Genomic DNA, 19,461 nt, shown 5'->3' on the forward strand with positions numbered 1-19,461 from the left:
AAATGATGTGAAAGTGACATTTCACATCAGTATAACGTGTTCATGACAATATGATGGGAGCCTTGAACATGTGACTAATCCTCTGAGGTGAGTCCAGGGTCGAAGAGACCGCATAGCAGTTTGAGAGATGGGTCTTGTTGGTGAGTAGGTTCGTGTGGAGATGATGTACTACCACTGACAGCTGTTTGGGTCTCTTGAAGGAACTGGGAAGATGGCTTTTAGGATTGGGAAGATTTATGCGGTCACCCTGGACTCGATTACGTCGTGGTGAGATAGGTCGACTTCAGGTCGCATCAATCGACTCCAGGTTGACTCCAGTTCGAACTGGTCGACTCAAGTCTAGTTGAGGCCGAGTACAGATCGACAGAGGCCAAAGAACAAAGGACCAAGAATGACCAACCCTGAGTCTATAAGCGAGCGCAGGGATAGCCCTGCAGATTAGGCCGGAAGGTGATGCAGAGAAGCTGAATAAACGATTGTGGACACGAGACAGACTTGTGTTGTTCATGCACTGGACATCCACTAGAGAGACACAGCACGATCATCTCTCTCTAAGTGCAGTACTTGTTCTGAAACTCGACCAACTCGACCGCAACTTGACCTGCAAATCGAGAAGGCCGAGTAGCGAAAGATCGGCACTGAGACTTATTTGTAACGGTCACGGTGTGTGAGATGAGGTTTCTTCCTTACCTGTAACGGTCACGATGTGCGAGATCATATTCCTCTCTCATTTGTAACGGTCACGGTGTGTGAGATCATATATATCTCTTATTTGTAACGGTCAGATTGTGTGAGATCATATTTCTCTCTCATATTTCTTTATCCCCAGTGCCGTGTATCAAACCAAATGTCGAGGTTTACTTGCCTCTACATGTTGCGGGTAGCCTGTTCCACTTTCCATTCTTCTGGCACTCGAGCGTGGTATGTCCAATAGGCCTGTAGTTGTTGTAGCACCCAACACGTACTTTTGTTCCTACCGAGCGAGATGTACCTCCTACCCGAAGGCTGTTCAGGTTGTCTTTGTTGAAAAGTCCTGGAGGCAGACGGCTATCTTCTAGGGGAGGACAAGCTGGAAAACACATGGTTTATAGGTGAAAACACAGCGCTTGGCAATTTATGGTGAGTACTAAATACTAGTATGTGACAAACAACTGTATCCACATTATGTGACAAAGAACTAAATCTACAGTGTGTGACACACAACTGAATCTACAGCGTGTGACAAACAACTATACATAGTATGTGAGAAATAACTAAATTTACAGTGTTGACAGCAACTGAATCTACATTGTGTGACAGAAACTGAACTTATTGCGTGTGACAGCAGCTAAATATACTGAGCGTGACAGGAAGTGAATCTACAGTGTTTGATAGCAAATATATCTACAGTGTGTAGTTAGTAAGTCAATCAAACTGTGTGATCAGACTATCACATAGCAGAACACCATCAGTGCTCTCGTAGCTTTGTGTGCACCAAACAAGCTCCACCAATGATGTTGTGACCGAGTGCCATACAATCAATGCTCTGCCAATACTCTCGTTACTGGAGATTATACACACACAGTTCTACCAATGCCCTCGTCACTGGCGACCACACCAATCACGTTGTACCAATGCCCTCGTCACTGGCGACCACACTAATCATGTTGTACCAATGCCCTCGTCACCGAGGACCATGAACATGGCGCTCTATCAATGCTCTCATCGTTGAGAACCACACTAAAAGCACTCTATAAATGCTCTCGGCACTAAGAACCACACTAACAACACTCAACTATTGCTTTCGTCACTAAGAACCACACTAACAGCACCCTTCTAATGCCCTCGTCACTGAGTACCACACTAACATCACTCTACCAATGCTTTCGTCACTGAGATCCACACAGCACTAAACTAAAGGTCCTCGTCGCTTAGAATTACACTAATTCACAGCACCACTTGCAACCACACCAACATGGCAATGCCAATGCTCTTGTCATTGGCGACCACAGCAACAATTTAAGGCTCTGTCAGTACTCTCGTCATTGGCGACCACAGCAACAATTTAAGGCTCTGTCAGTGCTCTCGTCATTGGCGACCACAGCAACAATTTAAGGCTCTGTCAGTGCTCTCGTCATTTGCAACCACACCAACAATTTAAGGCTCTGTCAGTGCTCTCGCTACTTAAGAGCACATCGCGCAAACAATGTTCTCGAAGCTAACCTTTGCGGGCTTGTTTCCTTCCTTTCACCATCACTTCACACAGAGAAAGATGATGATTGTGTTTTGCGACCCGAACGTACCGGCCAACAACATGAGGTCTGCATTTGATTATCGCAGTGCGGCCACAGATAAGTGGCATCTTCCGCAAGCTACACAGTGTACCATTTGACCTGGGGTTCCGGGGAGTAATGCTGTCATCGTATACCACCACACGTACGCCATTCATGGTCTTACCTGTTTAAATAGTAGAGAATTAACATGCTGGTTACCTGGTGTGTTACCTCACTTGTTGCTTAGCAAGATACATGCTCAGTATTATGAACTATTGACTTAATCTGAAACAAACATCGATTCACTCACGTTAGACAGGACTGACTAGACAGTCGGGCAACTGTTAGCATGGCACGGCTAGAGTGACAGCAATCCCTGTCAAGGCTAGAAAAGATTAATAGATAACGGATATTACAGTAGGCTAGGCGGTATCTTACAGCGGGTATCATGTCTGTTAGTGATGGTGACTGTATGGATCTTGTAGATATCCTGTAGGTCGACCTGCCACCAGGGACTTGAGTCGTGCTGATGGGACATGGAGCAGGCACTGCCAACAAAACTGTGGTCAAAGACTCCATCATTCGCCTTCGACGCAGAACTTTTGCGTATGTTCTGTGCAGAGCTCAGATAGGCCCGCTTGTTTATGGCTAGATTCCCTCTGGTTTCTGGAAGTATTTGACACCAACATTTCAGTAACAGTCATGCCGTCGATATATACCTTGACGTGTGGTGAGTACAGTTGTTTGTGACTGGAACGTGTAGTGGGTACAGATGTTTGTGACTGGGACGTGTAGTGGGTACATATGTCTGTGACTGGAACGTGTAGTGGGTACATATGTCTGTAACTGGGACGTGTAGTGGGTATAGGTAAGAGTGGCTAGGACGTGTAGTGGGTATAGGTAAGAGTGGCTGGGACGTGTAGTGGGTATAGGTAAGAGTGGCTGGGACGTGTAGTGAGTACAGTTAAATGGGATGTGCAGTGATCATTACAGTTGTATGTGGCAGGAGCGTGTATTGGGTACAGCTGTGTGTGACTGGGACGTGTATTGGGTACAGGTGTGTGTGACGGTAACGTGTAGTGGGTACAACTGTGTGTGACTGGGACGTATAGTGGGTACACCTGTGTGACTGGGACGTATAGTGGGTACAGCTGTCTGACTGGGGCGCGTGGTAGGTACAGCTCTGTGTGACTGGGACCTGTAGTTTGCATAGCTGTGTGTAACTGGAACGTGTAGTGGGTACAGGTGTATGTGACTGGGACGTGTAGTGAGTACAGCTGTCTGTGACTGGAACTTGCAGTGGGAACAGAGGTGTGTGTGACTGGGACGTGTAGTGGGTATAGGTGTGTGTGACTGGGACATGTAGTGGTTACATGTGTGTGTGTGTGTCTGGGTGTAGTTTGAGTACAGCTGTCTGTGACTGGGACAAGTAATAGGTATAGGTGGGCTGGCAGTGAGGTGTAGTGGCTATAGCTATGTGTGTCTGGGTCGTGTCTGCGACTGGGACGAGTAGTGGGTACAGTTGTCTGTGATTGCAACGCGTAGTATCCTCACCAAGACACATGGGGAGGGGCTTGTTCCAGACCCCACTTGGCAGGCATGTGAGACGTTTGGCTCCAGCAACTGCGAGGCCGTTGGTACATTTGTTGATTGTGACGGTAGAGCCTTCTATCCTGGCGAATGATGAGAGAACGTACTGTGTTCCTTCCAGGGACGGACATTCTGAAATGGGTGCGAGCTCTCATGACCATTTTAGTTCTCTTAGTTGTATTTCGTTTCTGGTTTAAGGAACAATTTGGTACATAACACGACTTGCTCCTGTACGTTATTTCTCTTCCAGAGAAAGAACTGCGTTAGTAAACGTAGAATATTCGTGTGCGTCTTTGTTTCTGAAGTACGAAACGTTCGCGCAAACTCTGTTTTACTTTGGAATTTCACTGCGTGGAACATGTGGAGTTTCACCAGCACGAGGTTTCTCCGATAGCAGGTTTGAACAGCATTGCAAGAACCTCACACTTGAGCGGTCTTGTTTTTGACGACCGTTCCTTAAATATAGTGCTAGAAACTGACTGGCGAGCGGTTGTATAGTCAGCGGTTATTTTTGAATTATAACTCGTTAGTTGATAGGTTGTAATTGCAACGTCTATTGATAGTTTTTCGTTGTAGTCACAGTAGGACCATATTGTTGTGAACAGTGTACCGAGTGTATACATTTATGCAAACCAAAAACAGAATTAAAGTGAAAATAGATGTCACGGTGTTTAGAGTCTATTTTATAGAACACAGCGTAACAATTTTATTATTTCGATATTTTTGGCAAAACAGTACTGATTTATGTTCTCCTGAGTGAGGGCGTCTTCGCATTGCATGTATCAGATACAACTGTGTGTGAGTATATATACGGAAAATGTATGATGTTTCCAATTTACGTTCCACATAAAATACGGAGAAGGTGATGCGCTGTAAAAACGCATATCTGGTCCGTTAAGGAGAGTTCTTTCTTGTGTGTCCGTGTGTTTGTGATGCGCCTAACGCTGCGCCTGTCTCCCTGTTTACGGAAACGGCATGCGCAAACGATATACATCTCTGCTGGACAAAAGAGAAGGCCGGGGTTAAGTATTTATACATCAGTTAGGCTGACAGAAGAAAAGGGGTTAAATATTTATATAGTGGGCAAAATAAGAAGGGATATTTTGTAAATTTTGAAGGTATGATTAACGATGCATGTATTCATTGACATATCGATAAAATATCAGACATGAAAACACCAATATCCCTAACGTATTTTGTCCAGTATACATCAGTTAGGCTGACAGAATAGAGGGGAAGGTGTTAGGTCTATACATTAGTTATGCTGGAAAGGAGAGGTAAGTAAGTACACACAATATTGTGACGTACCAGCTTTGTGCTTCATGCCAGTCACCACCACCTCGCACAGAACGAGCGAGGGACCGAGCTTCTCGATGACGACCTCACGGCCGACAATACCCTCACGACATCGGAAACGTTTTGTTCCACCGCAACCTTTCACCTTAATGTTTTTAACGCAATATCTCTTAGTCTTTGCTCTCGTTTTCCGATCCGTGTTGATAACTTGGATATTGAAACGACCTTGGCCTGAAATAAGACAAATTTGCAAGTCTGAATAATCACAATGCCTCGCTATTTTATGTCAAACTGACGAGTCTTAATTGTGGTGTTTCATGGGAGATGCTGTCACAACACAAATCTACCAGTTCTTGGCCAACGTTCTGTTCGTGAACTGCTTGATAAGACAGGTGACTGACATAAAGAGCACAAGTTTACGCGATGGGATATGATGACATGAACCAATCAACGATCATGACCGTCCCATCCTAGTCGTCATTCCCAACACCAAACCTGGCACTTAAAACTTGTATTCACGGGGCAATGCTTTTGATATTGATATCAAAGAATTTGATATTCCACGTACATGTCTCCTTGTCGTTTACGATCACGACGTTGTCGATGGTGTGTACTGCACGGAGGTCGACGCGCCACCATGGTCGCTTGTCGCCCGGCTGAGATCTGGCACAGCGGGAAGGCGTCTCGCCTGTTGGGAACCTGGCGTCCACAGCTAGATGAGCGACATTGTTCCCGAGAGTGCTTGACAAAATGGAAGGTCCCCATACAGCAACATCTGACTTCAAATCTGAGGGGAGAAGGGGAAAGACGAAGCCATGTGATAAATACTTGATGTTTCAACTCTGCACATCAATGGTTACCGCGTAACCTCACTGTTACAGGGAGAACAGGACAAACCTCTCTGAACAGTTACAGAGTTCTTCTCGTATCATCAGAGGAATTGTTTTTGGAATTTTCTTTTAAAAGACCAATACGAGCAAATGGTCGTTGAGTATGGCAACAACGTGTGTGTGATGTGACTAACACCTACATCAGTTTCGTAAGGTTGAATGAGTTTCTCCGAACTACGCTCAGTTCCCTAAGCTTGGGTAAGTTTGGGTAAATTTCCATCAACTAGGGTCAGTTTTCTAAAGATAGACATAGTTTCCCCGAGGTTGGGTGAGGTTTTCCAATGCTTTTGAAAGCTTAATGGGGTTTGAGGTGAGAATAAGATTATATCTTCGTTTGATATAATCATTCTGACAATGAGGGTACTTTCTTAGTGTAGCTACGGTAATCGGGCAACTGACAATACATATGCTTTTGTTTAGAGTGTAACTGCTGCTACACTATGGATTGCATAAGTGACGTTAAACTGGAACTTTGAAGGCGGGCACAGGTCAGGTCACATAAGTACTAAGAAAATGTTGTAAATAATCATACATAAGAACATATGAACCTACCAATGCATATTGGTGCAGGTTTACTTAATAGTAGACATTGACAATGATTCACCTGTCAATAGCTGCACCTAAAATAGATGCATTAATAATACACTCGAGCACAGATGTGCTAAGAATATACTTGGGCATAGATGTGCTAACAGTACACTCGAGCACAGATGTGCTAAGAATATACTTGGGCATAGATGTGCTAACAGTACACTCGAGCACAGATGTGCTAAGAATATACTTGGGCATAGATGTGCTAACAGTACACTCGAGCACAGATGTGCTAAGAATATACTTGGGCATAGATGTGCTAACAGTACACTCGAGCACAGATGTGCTAAGAATATACTTGGGCATAGATGTGCTAACAGTACACTCGAGCACAGATGTGCTAAGAATATACTTGGGCATAGATGTGTTAACAGTACACTCGAGCACAGATGTGCTAAGAATATACTTGCAGTCATATATACTAACCATAACGTGGGAGAGATGTACTAACAATAGATTTTGATTCATATAGACTAACAACATACTTGAGCACTTATGTACTAACTATATACTTGGGTACACGTGTGTTAACAACATACTTGGGCACAGAGGTACTAACAATATACTTGGGCACAGAGGTACTAACAATATACTTGGGCACAGTTGTACTAACAATATACTTGGGCATGCATGTACTAACAGTACATTTAGGCACAGATGTGTTAACAATATACTTGGACACATATGTACTAACAATATACTTGGGCACAGATGTACTAACAATACACTTGGGCACAGATGTACCAACAATATACTTGGGCACGCATGTTCTAACAGTACATTTGGGCACAGATGTGTTAACAATATACTTGGACATATATGTACTAACAATATACTTGGGCACAGATGTACTAACAATATACTTGGGCATAGATGTGCTAACAGTACACTTGGGCACAGACGGGACCTACCAATACACAGTGGTACTGAGTTATCCCATTGTCCAGAGCTGAGGCATTTGAGAGTACTGTATCCTGTGATGACAGACCCTTTTGGACATTTCACTGTGACCTCGCTGCCAGGAAGCCTCTGTTGGCTGCTAAATATCACAGGTGGGAAGGCCATCTCCACAGCTGGCGGCGCGAGGCGTGGACATTCTATATATACAACATAATCCATGTATTCGTCACACTATCCAGAACCTCCAGGCATCATGTTGTGTATTGTATAGCTAGTATAGCCGGTACAAATAATACAGGACATGAGTTTGAGCTCTGAATTAGTGATTGAATTTAATTATCCGTTCTATCAGAGGTTAAATATGTATTGTAGACACACTTGAAAAGGTTTCATAATTTAATAACTGGGATAGACCCCAAAATATAACTTCCTGGTGTATAATTGTTTATGAACAATGTCGCAGAGTATGGCGTGTACCTTTTGCCCTCACTTTCTTCCCCTGAATGACCACCTCGCACAGAGTGAGTGTTGGGGAAGGCTTTTCTATGTAGACACGGCTTCCCATGGTATGCAGTGGGCACGAAAAAGACCGTATTTCTCCACAGGAGAACTCCGGGATATTGGTACCACAGACCACAGGCGGGCGTCCATCCTCCTGAGCTGTGATCGTGATGTTAGAGAGGTGGTGGCCTGTCCAGAAGGACAAGGGAGCGCATATTCATATGTAATCAGAATGTTTATGCCTTTCATCATTAATAAGAACTGAAGAAGGAGATTCATTTTTTTGAGAAAAAAAAAACACCCGGAGCACCCGGATTATAATTAATACATTTTGTGATTTCATGTTTGGTAACTGTGGGATTTGTCACTTACTGAAAGAAATGTACTCGTCTTATAACCCCTCTCTGTTGTTTTAGCTGGGATCTTGAGGTCAATAGTCTTTATTATATTAAAGTACACATTCTAAGATGACTAAACATGACAACTTTTCTCTGTATATCACAGAATAATGTTGGCAATAAGGATCAAGCCAGAGCTCACAGCAGCAGTCGCGTCGGTTGACGACGATGACAGTAGCGATGCTGAAAAGCCCATCAAGGTCAACCGTCCACCGCGGGGCCGTGTCCGATGGTGCAGTAGAGGAGCAAGAGAGGCCGTTTAGGCCTGCCTCTCCGTCAACAGCGTTCTTGGCTCTAGCAGATTCCAGAGTCGAGGACTGGCTTGCCCTCTTCGAGTATGCCAGGTTGGTTTTGATGTTTTCTACGAAATATGAAATCGGCATTTTTGTTTGTGCCAATCAGCTGATTGTTGAAGGTACATACTTGAGTATGAAGTCACGTCTGGGTGTATCACAAAAAAATACAAATGTACGTGCTAACTTTTATATGATATGTAGCCATTGTTACTGAAGGCGGAACTACCCCAGTTTAATGGAGGAGTCCCAGGAAACACCAACTTATTTACTTCATGTGATTATCTTTTCTCACTATACAAGACACAATGTCGTCTACTTACCAATGCAGATAGATGCGGGATTATCTCTCACCATACAAGACACAATGTAGACCAACAGACATGTCCTCTACTTACCAATGCAGATAGGTACGGGATTATCCCACTGAAGGTTGGGCAGACATTTCAAGTTTCTGGCGCCCATCAGAGTACGACCACTCACACAGTCACCGACTTCTACATTTGTCCCAACACTTCGCTTGAGTGTGGAAAAGGTCGGCATGAAGTTTTTGGAAGGAAAGTTTTTGTTCATCAAGACTGGGCACTCTGTAGAACAATTTGAGACAGAACACATTATCAGGAGAAGTGTGTCTACAAGCAGTAGGAGGTTCTAACATGGGTCTTTCATGACGTTATGTATTATCTATGTAATATATTTAAACAAATAATCCAAGCAGACATTGGACATTTAAATAAGACTATGCCTCGTCTGGGAATAGCTTTTGAACAGGGGCTGGTTCACGCAAGTTTATCTTAGTTCATGATGGCCACTTAAGCAGTGTATGAAACAGCGTCTGTCCGGCGGTCCCCTGCTGGCTAGTTACATGACCGGCCCTGTGGACCAATCAACTTACATGGGGATATTGTTTTACCATGTCATCTGACTACAGGTGATATTTTGAAATAGTTGTCAATTGTGGTAGTTAGACGACGGCTATATGAACTTCCACAGATCAACCTGCCCTTTTATCAAACACTAAACGTGATTTGTCTAAAGAATGCTTTCAGTGACCAAGTCGTTTTTGGTCTGTTGCGCATGTTTACGTTTCACAAGGAGAGTTCCAAATCACCTGTGCTAATTGCATGAAAAACATGTAGAGACCATTCTGGTCAAAGGTGCTGACCAGTTTGACTTTGCCTGTTTGTCTCATTCACATGGCAGTAATGCTAAATGAATTAGGTTTACCTCGTTATGACTAATTCTTTGATAAGTGTATTGTAACACCTTACCTCAATTTCCTGTTTTGATACATGGCTGGTTACATGTTCACAGGGCCAGCAACATTTTTCAGTTATCAGCCCGGTGGGCTTCCTGCCTCTTTAGGAGTTTCATACATTGATTTAACTCACAAAATCTATAACCATCTGACGTTCAACGACTAATGCAAATCTCAATCAGATGTCTTCGTTACACTGTTAAAATGTTAATCTCATTTCTGAAATGAAATATTCCCAATATTCCCAATTCCCAATATGAATAGGTGTGGAATATTTGACTGAATATCTGCAATGGCTTTAATAGTATAGTAAGGTGACCTTAAAACGTCAATTGATTCGGGGTGTTTGCCATTATGCAATTGGCCATTATGTCTCGATACATATGTTTACATATACAACTACAGATATACAGACACATACACACATACAACTACAGATATACAGACACATACACACATATGACTACAGATATAGACACATACACACATACAACTACAGATATACAGATATACAGACACGTACACACATATATCGACAGATATACAGACACATGCAAAAACACATACATTGGTTTCAGGAATCGGTGCCTTCACAAAACATACATTGATGGCTGGAAGCAGCACCCTCCCAATACATACAATGATTGCTGGAAGCAGCACCCTCCCAATACATACATTGATTGCTGAAAGCAGCACCCTCCCCATACATACATTGATTGCTGGAAGCAGCATCCTCCCCATACATACATTGATTGCTGAAAGCAGCACCCTCCCAATACATACATTGATTGCTGGAAGCAGCACCCTCCCAATACATACATTGATTGCTGGAAGCAGCACCCTCCCCATACATACATTGATTGCTGGAAGCAGCACCCTCCCAATACATACATTGATTGCTGGAAGCAGCACCCTCCCCATACATACATTGATTGCTGGAAGCAGCACCCTCCCCATACATACATTGATTGCTGGAAGCAGCACCCTCCCAATACATACATTGATTGCTGGAAGCAGCACCCTCCCCATACATACATTGCTTGCTGAAAGCAGCACCCTCCCAATACATACATTGATTGCTGGAAGCAGCACCCTCCCAATACATACATTGATTGCTGGAAGCAGCACCCTCCCAATACATACATTGATTGCTGGAAGCAGCACCCTCCCAATACATACATTGATTGCTGGAAGCAGCACCCTCCCCATACATACATTGATTGCTGGAAGCAGCACCCTCCCAATACATACATTGATTGCTGGAAGCAGCACCCTCCCCATACATACATTGATTGCTGGAAGCAGCACCCTCCCCATACATACATTGATTGCTGAAAGCAGCACCCTCCCAATACATACATTGATTGCTGGAAGCAGCACCCTCCCCATACATACATTGATTGCTGGAAGCAGCACCCTCCCCATACATACATTGATTGCTGAAAGCAGCACCCTCCCCATACATACATTGATTGCTGAAAGCAGCACCCTCCCAATACATACATTGATTGCTGGAAGCAGCACCCTCCCCATACATACATTGATTGCTGGAAGCAGTATCCTCCCAACACATACATTGATTGCTGGAAGCAGCACCCTCCCAATACATACATTGATTGCTGGAAGCAGCACCCTCCCAATACATACATTGATTGCTGGAAGCAGCACCCTCCCAATACATACATTGATTGCTGAAAGCAGCACCCTCCCCATACATACATTGATTGCTGGAAGCAGCACCCTCCCAATACATACATTGATTGCTGGAAGCAGCACCCTCCCAATACATACATTGATTGTTGGAAGCAGTATCCTCCCGATACATACATTGATTGCTGGAAGCAGTATCCTCCCATACATACATTGCATGCATGAAGCAGTGCACTCATATTACATACCTTGCTTGCTGGAAGCTGTACTCTCCCAATACCGACATTGCTTGCTGGAAGCAGCATATCCCAAAGCAAATATTGCATGCATGAGGCTGAGCCCTGACTATACATACAATACTTGTGGCATTTTAATTTAATTCTAATTTTAATTTAAGGCTGGAAAAAAGACATAGCAAGAGATAACATCTATCTGTCTCTCTGTCTGTCTACCTGTCTCTGTACCTGTTCCTTTGACCTGCTCGCCGTAGATCTCCACTTCACACAGCGTCAAGCCAGGGATGGCCTGCTTTATCCACACATACCGTCCCCAAGTATTGAAGGCACATCGCAACACTCGCTTCTCACCGCAAGAGAAGGGTTGAAAGGTAACGTCACAGTTCCTTACCGAGTCGTCATCTTCCTCTGGGACGTCTCTGTCCTTGCTGTCCACATCTATGGTGACGCCCTTGAGCCTCCCACCTGGCACAATAATAACACAGATGCTTTGTTAAGAAAGGAATGCACATACGTATCTATGTTTCGCATGACGTAAGAACTCATTACAATAAGCGTAGGACTCGGTGTAGTGCCACAGTCCACTAACGGGGGAATATTGTCGACATTAAAAGATTCAATGTCCGCGAAAATACGGGTTATCATATAGTCATACCTATGAGTTCACAACCGACATCATCACGTGCTTACAAGAGAGGAGTTTACATGCTCACTAGAGATGAAAGTAAAAATAGATGGGTTTACAAGTTCACAAGGGATGAACGTACAAATAGATGGGTTTACATAACGGGTGAAACAGAGATATCAGCTTCTGTAATATGGCTGACACACATTACTCCTTCGTCAAGTGAAAAACAACAACAATGAAACAAGTAGCTGTATTCCTGAGTTTACAGTTTAGAATAGATGAGTTCTGTGGTTCCCAAGGGATAGGAGACGCTTACAGCAGCAATCGTGTCTGTTGAGTATGACGACGGAGGTTATTGTGAAGATCCCCTGCAGATCGACACGCCACCAGGGGCTGAGCTGGTTTGGGTCTGTATGACTACAGTCAAGCAAATCTGTTCCGTTGTTACCGTCATTAGCCTTCCTCGCCTCACCGCCTGCCATTGTGCTGCTCAGCCGGGAGGGTTTACCAAGAGCCAGGTTACCTGCAGACAGATTCAGCATTCTCCGCTCACCTGCATCATCTGAACCAGTAGACACTAAGCTCTATGTATTTGCTTTAAGCTTCCTTACCTTTGGATTGGTTAAATCGGATGGTTTCATAAGATACGGGCCTGGATTCGTTGTATCTCGAGTTTGTTTGCTGGACATGTTCGGAGCTATTTATCCTTTGACTATTGGGGTCAGTAGTTGAGACTTCCATGGTACCGTTTGATGTTGTCAAAGAAGGGTAAATCCCAGTAGCCGTTGTGACACTGTCCGAGGTCTGGCCATGGGTTGTGACATTGTCCGAGGTTTGATTCAGTGTTGTGACGTTTTCCGAAGTTTGGTTCAGTGCTGTAGGAAATGGACTGACATATCCATCGGTTGTCACGTTTCCTGGAGAGGTCCGGGTCCCTGGCGTGCCGTCTACACAACACAAGATGTGACATAGTGAGTGTTCTTTGATACGGAAGCGTAGTAGGGCCGTGGTAAAACAAACAAACAAACAAGAAACGTGGTGTGACTAACACCTACATAGGAGATACTAAGTGCTGCATAGGTGATAGTGACACCAACAAAAGGACATTTTCACCGTGATCCTACTACGCTTCCGTAGTCTACGTAGGAGATACTAAGTCCTGTGTATGAGCTAGTAAGTCCTACGTAGGAGATACTAAGTCCTATGTATGTGCTAGTAAGTCCTACGTAGGAGATACTAAGTCCTATGTATGAGCTAGTAAGTCCTACGTAGGAGATACTAAGTCCTATGTATGTGCTAGTAAGTCCTACGTAGGAGATACTAAGTCCTATGTATGTGCTAGTAAGTCCTACGTAGGAGATACTAAGTCCTGTGTATGTGCTAGTAAGTCCTACGTAGGAATACTAAGTCCTGTGTATGAGCTAGTAAGTCCTACGTAGGAGATACTAAGTCCTATGTATGAGCTAGTAAGTCCTACGTAGGAGATACTAAGTCCTATGTATGAGCTAGTAAGTCCTACGTAGGAGATACTAAGTCCTATGTATGAGCTAGTAAGTCATACGTAGGAGATACTAAGTCCTATGTATGTGCTAGTAAGTCCTACGTAGGAGATACTAAGTCCTGTGTATGTGCTAGTAAGTCCTACGTAGGAGATACTAAGTCCTGTGTATGAGCTAGTAAGTCCTACGTAGGAGATACTAAGTCCTATGTATGTGCTAGTAAGTCCTACGTAGGAGATACTAAGTCCTATGTATGAGCTAGTAAGTCCTACGTAGGAGATACTAAGTCCTATGTATGAGCTAGTAAGTCCTACGTAGGAGATACTAAGTCCTATGTATGTGCTAGTAAGTCCTACGTAGGAGATACTAAGTCCTGTGTATGAGCTAGTAAGTCCTACGTAGGAGATACTAAGTCCGATGTATGTGCTAGTAAGTCCTACGTAGGAGATACTAAGTCCTATGTATGAGCTCCATACCTCCATCGTAGGACTTACTACCTCTTACGTAGAAGTTAGTATATCCCATGTAGGACTTAGTACCTCCTACGTAGGACGTACTATCAGCTACGCAGGACTTAGTATCTCCTACGTGATAGTATCACCTACGTAGGAGATAGTACCGCAAAAAAAAAGAAAGAAAAAAATCACCGAGGCCCCATTACGCTTCCGTGGTCTGAATTACCTCTGCCGTTACAAAAGTAATTTTACAGTCAGTCGTTTAACCGTAATCCAGTAGCTTTGCTGTTAATACAGACTCCGCTAATCTTCACAGACATCTTGACACGGTGACCCGGACAAGCTTGGAGACGTCAGTTGATTTCATTTGCTTAGTGACACGGGCCGCTCATCAATTTACCCCATGGGTACACGGCTTAAAATAGAGTGCTGTGCCGTACGAGGGTAGAATATCATTACAACTTACCTACAATATGCAGAGTGGAATATCATAATATCTTACATACACATATGCAGAGTGGAATATCATGACATCTTACATACACATATACTGTGTGATATCTTTCATACATATATGCAGTGGGGAATATCATGATATCTTACATACACATTTGCATTGTGGAATATTGTGGTATCTTACATACACATAGGCAGTATGGAATATTGTGATATCTTGCATACAGTGTGGAATGTTGTGATATCTTATATACATACATGCAGTGCGGAATATCGTAATACCTTTCATACACACATGCAGTGCGGAATATCGTAATATATACTGAGTAAAAAAAACGTCACAAAATGTAATTTTTAAAAATGATTAATAATATTTCTCTGATGATATATCAAGGAGGAATAGCATTATTTGGATGAACAGTTTGTTTATTACAGTGAGGTGGACATTTTGGTTTGAAAAAAGACTAAGAAAATGATGTATGAAACTTTGGTCAGAGTTGGATGATGGCTGTAGTCTTTTGATGTAGATACCTTCTTGGAGCTTCCTGATTTTAAGGTCTTTGAGGTTAGTGGGTAGGGATTTTACTCAACAGCTTTGGATGTTCCATGTCCTTATTTTCTATTTCTCCCAAAGACGTTATCAATACACAGCCAAATTAATGCAGATATTAGAGTATTAGAATGCTAGCGTATTAGAAGAAGCGTGCAACTTATAATGTACGTTGCGTTATACAAAATACTGTGCAGAATATACAGTTCTGTTACATAAGATGGTACACATTGGTTTGTACAGGATAAGTGTAGACTACAGTGCTGTGTTACATACAATGATAAACAGACTTAAGGATGTAAGTCCTCCTCTAGACACTGAAAACTACGGGTATGTCCTTGCACCGGAACCTATAGACTGTGAGTACGTAATTGCACTAGCACCTGCAAACAGTGAGAACGTCGACGTCATTGCAATAGAACCTGTAAACTGTGAGTATGTCCTTGCACTAGAACCTGTAAACTGTGAGTACGTCCTTGAGTTGAACCTATGAAGTGGTATAAACTGTGAGTATGTCCTTGCAACAGACCCTATAAACTGTGAGTACGTCCTTGCACTAGATCCTGTAAATAGTGAGTACGTCCTTGCACTAGACCCTTTAAACTTTGGGCACGTCCTTGCACTAGAACCTATAGACTGTGAGTACGCAATTGCACTAGACCCTGCAAACTGTGAGAACGGCATTGCGCTAGCTCCTGCAAACTGTGAGAACGGCATTGCACTAGCTCCTGCAAACTGTGAGAACGCCATTGCACTAGAACCTGTAAACTGTGAGAACGTCATTGCACTAGATCCTGCAAACTGTGAGAACGTGATTGCACTAGATCCTGCAAACCGTGAGAACGTCATTGTGCTGGAAGATGTAAATAGTCTAAACTGTGAGTAAGTCCTCGCACTAGAAACTATGGACTGTGAATACGTCTTTGCACTAGAACCTATGGAATATGAGTACGTTCTCGCACTAGAATCTACAGACTGTGGGTACGTGCTTGTACCAGAACCTATAGACTGTGAGTATGTTCCTGCACTAAGACTTATAAAGAGAGGGTACGTTCGTCCACTAGAACCTATGAACGGCGAGTACCATCTTAAGTGAATTGTGTACCTGAGTGCTAAACATGAATCTAGGTGATTTGACGAAATGAATTAAGAACACAAATTGCCGAAACATCCAGTTGAATGTCTCAAGCATCAGTCCATAGGTACCCAGTCGAGTCGTTGCTTACCTTTATTACATAATCCACACGACATTCTGCAACCATTTTGCAAAGAACAATACTTCTCTTTCTTGATAAGTTCCGAACAGAGATTCAAGGGCAAGATGTCACTACATGTATCGTCTGAAATCAGGAAGAACACAAATGTGGACACATGTGAACAAGATGTGTTGTATTGTGCAGTGCCTAGGTTGTCTTGTGTTGTGCAGCGTGGCGTGACATGCTTTGTGTTGTGGTGCAGTCGGATGTCCCATGGTGCGGTGTTGTGGAACTGTATAGTATTGCATGATGTGATGTTCTGTGTGTTTTGCAGCGGTTATGAGTGTTGGGTTGAATGCTGTGGGGCAGTGTGGCGTGGTCTTCTTCTGAGTGATAAACCTATTTAGTTGAAACTGTTGATATTTATTTACATATTGATAGATTGAATTAAAGCTACGTATTTGTTAAATTAAAGGTATTAGTATATTTAGGCTGATGGTATATTAAGTTGAAGCTATTGGTATAGTTCAGTTGAAACTGTTGGTATATTCTTTTAAATACAATGTACATTAGTATGTTCTGTCGAAGCTACTTGTATATTCAGTTGAAGCTACTTGTATATTCAGTTGAAGCTACTTGTATATTCAGTTGAAGATATTGTATGGTTCATTTCGAGCTATGTTTTATACGCAGTCGAAAATTTTAGTGTTATTTGTATGTTCAGTTTATAAACATAACGGAAACATTACACATGATTTGTTAACTGAATCAGTTGTAAATTTCGAATATGTTACTCAGTGATTACGAAATATGTAGGTCGGAGCATAATGTTCAATTCTAAACTTTCATTCATAGGTGACAAGACATTTGAAGTCGTAAGTACGTTTAACACCTATCCTACGTTGATGTTTACTCATGAATCGTCAAATTGCCAACAGTCAGACGTTAATGAGTATCATGGCTGATCACGTATTCCTGTCATGAGTTCCGATGTGCGTGGCACTTCTGTGACAGGAGGGCTGCTTTTGTGGGACGTTAACACTGACGTCAGGCCACACATTTGTCGACACATTTGTCGGTGTCTTAACGAACTTACTCCATATTCCTTATAGTTTCATCAATACAAGAACATCATTGAAGAACATATGGTGATACTTACGACAGAGTCCACAAGTCAGTTTACACTGATTGTTGGCGTTCATAGGATCACAGTAACTCCTATTGTTCTTGATAATGTCTGCACACTGCTTCAGGTCATCCTTGCACGTGTCAGGCTCAACGAGCGTGTCTGAATGTGTTTCTACGAACAAACACACATCGTCACAACCTCGTTTATCCAGAATTCATGACATTGATACAAACAAACATGCATTGTGACAACATCATTTATCCACCTTTCATGATGCTCAGACAAATATACACACATTGCCGTATTCTCCATTATTCAACATTCATCATGACGGCTGGTGGCTACTAGAATATGATGACCCCTAGCACAGTGATCTAGTTTGAGTTGGTGAAAATAGTTATAGCCTGTTTTCCTACTGTATTGTCACCTGTAGTTAATGTATGTTAGTGGTGATTACTAGAAATCCGTGATATACTGGCTGTTTTACTGTCCTTTGATGAGAGTTTATATTTCATAATCCTCCTTTCTCTATTGTAAACGATAACTTGTTTGTAGTCATGATATGGCAGAAATATCTGACTTAAAATCGTAACTCAATCACTCACAACCTGAAACTGAGAAGAAAACTTTCATTTAAAACATCGTTTATCGACCTCTTACGGTGCTATGAACAATATAAGCTTCTTTTATTCAGCGTTTCCAGTGCTAATAACAAACAGACATATTCATACACATTGATCCCACATTCATGGTGCTCAGGCAAAAACAGATACTAAATAATATGTACGGTCATGCTTCTTCTCTGTAAGACAGATGGCGCCACACAATGCTTTGTTATTTGTTAAACATACATGGGGAAATACAACGGTCGTACATGCCATTGCGAAAGCGATAGCATCTGTACAGGTACACCTAGGTACACAATAGCCTTCACTGTATTATCCTACCACGACAATATGTTTAAAAACATACTGAAAATGGTCAGCTGAACACCTGTTCTACCCCGAATCTTAACGGATCCAGGCACTGGTTCTTCATAGAAGATTTCAATGGTAACTATTAGTAACGGAATACTTACCACAGAGACCACACGACACTTTACACTGATTGTTTTTGTTTGTTGAGTTACAGTAACTTCCATTGGCTGTAATGATATCCATACATTCGTCCCGTCCCACCTCGTCTCTACATGGGGCAGAGGTACTCTCTCCACCTGGATATAATTCAACAAAGACACAATTGTCAAGCAGACATCCAGCCTACATCGAAACCTCCTGGACTACGAAACACTGACTCCGTGGTGTATGCATCTGTTTGTGCGTAACACTAGCAGAGCAACAGGTCTAGATACGTCTATAATCTCTGGAGAGACAAACCTACAGATGATGATGGGGTCTGAAATGGCTGTCTTGGTGAAAGATATCAACTACTCTTTGATGCTGATATCTACAGTCAGTCAGGTAACTTTCACCCATACGGTACTCGCCACAGTGAAAGCTGACACATAGAGGTTGATGGCTTGTCGGGCGAGGATGGCGATTTCAACAGTTTTTTGTTCTAAAGGGGTGTTTGGAATCAAGATGCACGTATTGGTGGAAGTGTTTGGTGTTGTGTAGAGACCGGCTGGGATTGTTTTGGGTGTGATTCGGGTTACGGGGCCACCTAAAAAGCAAGCTGGCCATTCTTCTGTTTT

At 42.8% G+C, this 19,461-nt stretch overlaps 1 pseudogene; it reads right to left on the reverse strand.

The window, feature by feature from the left end:
• Positions 1–857: 857 nt before the first annotated feature.
• Positions 858–19,461, reverse strand: part of LOC137283260 (uncharacterized) — a 42,288-nt pseudogene continuing 23,684 nt past the window's right edge.

Source organism: Haliotis asinina, chromosome 5 (genome assembly GCF_037392515.1).
Source record: "Haliotis asinina isolate JCU_RB_2024 chromosome 5, JCU_Hal_asi_v2, whole genome shotgun sequence".
In the NCBI taxonomy this organism is placed as follows: Eukaryota; Metazoa; Mollusca; class Gastropoda; order Lepetellida; family Haliotidae; genus Haliotis; species Haliotis asinina.